At 36.0% G+C, this 6000-nt stretch overlaps 1 protein-coding gene across 1 annotated transcript in view; it reads left to right on the top strand.

Annotated features, from left to right (window-relative positions):
- trim44 (tripartite motif containing 44) overlaps positions 1-6000 on the top strand; it is a 100857-nt gene that overhangs the window by 17035 nt on the left and 77822 nt on the right. The window lies entirely within an intron of this gene.

Genomic DNA, 6000 nt, shown 5'->3' with positions numbered 1-6000 from the left:
GTCTCTGCCATTCATTAATTCACACAGAGACGCGCAGAACACATAGCGCGGAAATCATAGCGCTGAACCGGGTTTGAACGGGACCTCGGTACTACTGGTACTTAAAGAAACCTGGTACCGTCACATAAATTTTTTTTTAGTACCGACTTGGTACCGAAGTACCGGGTCTTTTGACAACACTAGTTTCAATGCTCAAACACAAGCAGAATAACAAAAATCATGTGATGCCAATGTTCACCAAATCTAGCCTTAATCTGCTGCTTCACCTCTGGTGAGGACTGAGGTGATGCAAACCCAATGGAATGGGTTTCTGTCTCAAATGTGACAGAAGCCAACATCCCCATTAGTTGCAGAAGCCATGAGGAATTTTTGTCCGTAGTCAGAAGTGAATCAGTAAAAGACAAATATTTTCTTTGAGCGTGTGACAATGTTGCAGACATAAGAGAAATTAAAAGAAACATTCAGAAAATGCATTTCCACACAAAGCCTTATCTAGCAGAATGATAGTGACCCCATAGTGACATGACCAACCTTTCATTGTTTGTATCACTATGCTGACGCTCCACCATGTTGCTCTCCATGGTGAAATCCAGAAAATTTGGTACTTGATAATCAAGATGAAGCTCCCTTCATATGTTGTTTATCAGAAAAAATCTCAAGAAATTGCTTAATCAGATCCACCATAAACATTTCAGCTCCCACTGCAGCCTTTTTGAACGTGAAAAGTGTTTTACATTTATTAGATTAGATCAGATCAGTTTGTTGTTATCCAAAATCTTCATCTTTTTATATTTCTTCTTTCAATCCTATCCCATACACTCATTTAGCCAGTGCCATGTTGTCAGTAGCAATAGCTGTACAGAAGACTTGACACCTTGACAAAACTTAAGATATTAACTAAAATTTAGGATGCTAACATGTAGCCCATTTGAAATAAATTGAGACATTTAGTTAACAATTTTGTGAACCTAACTACCCCAAAACTCAAATGTTCTTAAGAGCAGCCAGGCTTCTGTTTGTGACATCTGAGACTTAAAGGGATTATCCACCTCGAAATAATTTTTTTCTCATTAATCACTTAACCCCATGTCGTTCCAAACTTGTAAAAGCTTTGTTCATCTTCGGAACACAATTTAAGATATTCTGGATGAAAACAGAGAGGCTTGAGACTGTCCCAGACAGCCAAGTAAGTAACACTGTCAAGGTCCAGAAAAGTATGAAAAGCATCTTCAGAACAGTGCATCGGCTGACACAGAAGAGTGTGCGGCACCTGCGTAAAGCTCAGATTCGCCTAAATAGCTCTACGGTAATGTGGGGAGAGACGGAGGAGAGGAATTGTTGAATAAAGTCTGTATTTTTGTTTTCTTATCATACAAAAAGTATTGTTGTTGCTTCATAACATTACTGTTGGACCACTAATGGCAGATAGACTATTATAACTATACTTTTCATACTTTTCTGGACCTTGACGGTGTAATTTACTTGGCAGTCTATGTGACGGTCAAGCCCCGCTTTTTTTTATCCAAAATATCTTAAATTGTGTTCTGAAGACGAATGAAGCTTTTGCAGGTTTGGAATGACATGGGGTTAAGTGTTTCAAGACAAAATTTTCATTTTGGTGTAGAATATCTCTTTAACCCTCTGGAGTAGAGATGTTCCGATACCCTTTTTCGGAGTTTCGGCCGATACCGAGTACTGATGCACTACCTGGGTGTGTATCTGTACAGCTGTATATACTACTAGCGCTGTGTAAATTGCTAGAATTATTTTATGGTGTGCTTCAGACTTATCCCTTAATAAAACATGAACGAATACATGGTGAACTACTGTATTTATTACAGTATTTTTATTATTTGACATGAATTTGACAGTAATATTATTTTTTTCTTAAGCAAAAAAGAACTTCAAATGCAGCCAAAAATCTAACACTGCAAACTAAAAAAGGTATTTTAGTTTTACAATATAACTGTGTAAAAAACTGCAACAAATAAGTCTAGGAATATAAAAAATCATATATTAATCAGATAATCTCTTTACAACAAAACAAGTAAAAATCAGGCAACCGTCTAGGCATAATTATTATTATTAATGGAGACGTATTAATATTACTACATAGACATAGCTAAATCTACTGTAGGCTACAACAGTAGCTAAATATATTGTCAATTTACTCACGTTAAACCGAACATTTATTTTGATGGGTTGCCATGAAGATCTTTGAGTGTCTGTGTTTTTGATATGACAGTTTTCTCAAATGAAACGGTAAACTCTCATGAAGTGACGGTTTATGCATTCGTTTCCTTATATGGTGACACACGGCAGAGACTACAAAACAGCGAGCTCCCGCGCATCTGCGCCTGTCACCCACAAAGATGTAGAATTTGCAGGAGTAATATTTAAATAGTATTTTGCAGTTTAATATTCACAGACACTAGTATATATTCGGCTACAGTCTGGAGCCCTGCGCTTAGACTAACATGGAAGCGATTGAACGCAGCTGTGGGTACCGAATATACTCTGGAGTCGCTAACTTTCTACCGGTACTACAGAAACACTGGTATCATCACCTTTTTACATTTTCAGCACCGACTTGGTAGTGAAGTGCCAGTACTTGTGGCATCCCTAGTCGCCGTTTTACTGTCTGGTTGGTCCAGTCTGAAATACTGCTAAACAGCTGACATACTGTTAATTACTGATCTATAATATAGAAGCGGCTTCACTGTCTGTTGGCAGTTTAGAACGCGATGAGCGATCCAGTCATATATAGATCAGTGCTGCTAACGTGTTTTCATTTCTTATTGCTGCTCTAAACAGGGGTTGCTTGTGGCATCAAAGCACAACTTTCTGTGTTTGCAATGCATTCTGAGCAGCGAAGAAGAACCGTGCAGCTGTTAGGCAAAGCTAGCGGTCATAACTAGGTCTTGTTTAAGAAAATGGTATCGGATCGGTATATGGGTTCATGTACTCGCCGATGCCGATGCCAGAATTTGTTGTGGTATCGGTGATATTTCCAATACTAGTATCGGAATCGGAACAACTCTACTCAGGAGTCGAGGCATTTTCTCCTGATAACCCCCGAAAATAACTTAAAATACACTTTCAGTTTTGATCGTACAAATAACAGCAATACATCAATCGAATCTGTAAAGGGTCTACTTTTTTTGTATACAGACATAATAACAACAAATCTTTGTGCATTTATAAATTAAAAAATAACAAACAAGGTGTACTGTCTGCAGCCTTTGTCTGATCTTCATTTACAAACGCGTCATTAAAATGAACTGCAACTCAGTGAATACTCAACGAAGAGACATGAGAGATACATCTATAGAAAGCTTGACATGTCTACTTTTAAACTAAACAAGTGCTGCCGAAAACAACTATTCTGTGATAAAGTAATCCATATGAAAACAATGCGATGTCCATTTTTCACGTCTCCCTCCATTATCTTCTATTGCTACCACGCCCCCGCGCTGAAAGCTCTATTCAAATTCTAATGTTTCACTGAAGCACGCGACTTGAATACGCCCACACAACAGAAGACAATGCAGTGAGACTGTTCTTCAAGTTATTTTTATTTTACTGTTTGCTTCGCGATGAGAGGAATAAGACATAATTCACCCCAAAAAGATGTGATGTGGTTGAGTATTTGAGATTTGGATTTCCACAGAAAAAAAAAAGATTGAAGCACTTTATTCAGCAGAGATTATAAACATGAGTAAGTCTCTTTATATATATATATATATATATATATATATATACACATACTTGTACTAGTTTTCACATAACGTGTAAACATTTTACTAGTTAGACTTTTCCAAACTATAATTCGTGACTAAATGTATAATCAAATGAAACATTATGAAGTTTCAATATCAATTTACACTACCATTCAAAAGCTTGATGTAAATAATATAAATGTAACAAATAAATGTACATTTACATTTATTCATTTAGCAGACGCTTTTATCCAAAGCGACTTACAGATGAGGACAGTGGAAGCAATCAAAAACAACAAAAAGAGCAATGATATATAAGTGCTATAACAAGTCTCAGTCAGGTTAACACAGTACACCTAGCATGGGATTTAAAATAATATAATATAAAGAAAACAGATCGAACAAAAAAAGAATAGAGCAAGCTAGTGTTAGAGGTCTTTACACATACACACACACACACACACACACATACAATTGCATAATTAATGAAAAGAAAATAGAATATAAAACGATTAGAAAGGTAGGTAGATTTTTAGAATAGAATTAGAATAGTGAGTGTTAAAGTTAGAGGGTCAAATAAAGATGGAAGAGATGTGTTTTAAGCTGATTCTTGAAGATGGCTAAGGACTCAGCTGCTCGGATTGAGTTGGGGAGGTCATTCCACCAGGAGGAACATTTAATTTAAAAGTCTGTAAAAGTGACTTTGTGCTTCTTTGGGATGGCACATTCAAGTGACGTTCACTTGCAGAACGCAAGCTTCTAGAGGGCACATAAGTCTGAAGTAATGAATTTAGGTAAATGGGTGCAAAGCCAGTGGTAGTTTTGTAGGCAAACATCAATGCCTTGAATTTTATACGAGCAGCTATTGAAAGCCAGTGCAAATTGATAAACAGAGGTGTGACATGTATTCTTTTTGGCTCATTAAAAATTAATCTTGCTGCCGCGTTCTGAATAAATTGTAAAGGTTTGATAGAATTGGCTGGAAGACCTGCCCAGAGGGCATTGCAATAGTCCAGCCTGGACAGAACAAGAGCTTGAATAAGGAGTTGTGCAGCATGTTTCGAAAGAAAGGGCTTGATCTTCTTGATGTTGAATAAAGCAAATCTGCAGGATCGGACAGTTTTAGCAATGTGGTCTGAGAAAGTCAGCTGATCATCAATCATAACTCCAAGGCTTCTAGCTGTTTTTGAAGGAGTTATGGTTGATGTGCCTAACTTGATGGTGAAATTGTGATGAAACGAGGGGTTTGCTGGAATCACAAGCAGTTCTGTCTTGGCAAGGTTGAGTTGAAGGTGATGGTCCAATGTAACTGTAGCAAATGTAACTAACAAATGTAACAAACAATACTGTTCTTTCAATCACCCCCAAAGAAAAACCTGAAAAAATATTCTCAGCTCTTTTCAACATTAATAATAATAACAACAAAAATAATAATAATAATAATAATAAAAACAATAAATGTTTTTTTTTTTTTAGAAAATCAGATTGTTAAAAGGATTTCTGAAGTAATGATGCAAAAAATTCAGCTTTGAAAGTCAGCTTTGATTGTTCCTAATAAACTGTTTAACTGCACTCGCAAGTGAATATTAAATTATGTTGTGGGATAATTAAATATATTCTAAATAAACTACAAACATAAAATTTATAAACATTTATTTTGTCTTCACATTCTTTCTTGTAATTTTTGCCTCTCAGTCACACAGCTGACTGAGGGCTCATGCAGCTCATTATGCAGGCCTTTGTCTTCTCAGGTGTAAATCACAATGATATTCATGATAGTTGACGCCTATTCGCATATGACTTTTACCAACGAAAAGTGTCTTAGAAAACTTAAATCAATATATTGTTTTCTGTAAGTGAGTAAACAAGATGATTTTTACATAATTTACAAAGAAAAATTCTAGGCTACAAGCTCCAGTTATCAAAAATCCCGGGAACCAATGTTCTTTATGTGTTTTATTGCCTTATTCAAGTGATTTAACATTTTTTTGTTTTTCACTAACCATGCATAAGGTTTTTTTTATTAAAAACAACAATCATGTACATACATGCAGCTTTCATATTATTATAGACCAGTTTGTGCTGATTACAGTGAGATTAGACTTTAGCCATTCAGATTTATAAGAAACTGAAAAAAGCACAATTGTCTGGGCATGGCAAATCTTATCCGGGCCGCAAAAATACCCTTAGACCTCAGAGGGTTAAGACCTAAAAAAAAATTAAGTGTTTTAGATTCTTCATTAAAGTGCCCCATTATTATGCCTTCTCGACTATTACCTTT

This window comes from Carassius carassius, chromosome 50 (genome assembly GCF_963082965.1).
Source record: "Carassius carassius chromosome 50, fCarCar2.1, whole genome shotgun sequence".
In the NCBI taxonomy this organism is placed as follows: Eukaryota; Metazoa; Chordata; class Actinopteri; order Cypriniformes; family Cyprinidae; genus Carassius; species Carassius carassius.
Note: the sequence above shows the minus strand (reverse complement) of the source record. Positions and strands in the feature narration are given on the sequence as shown.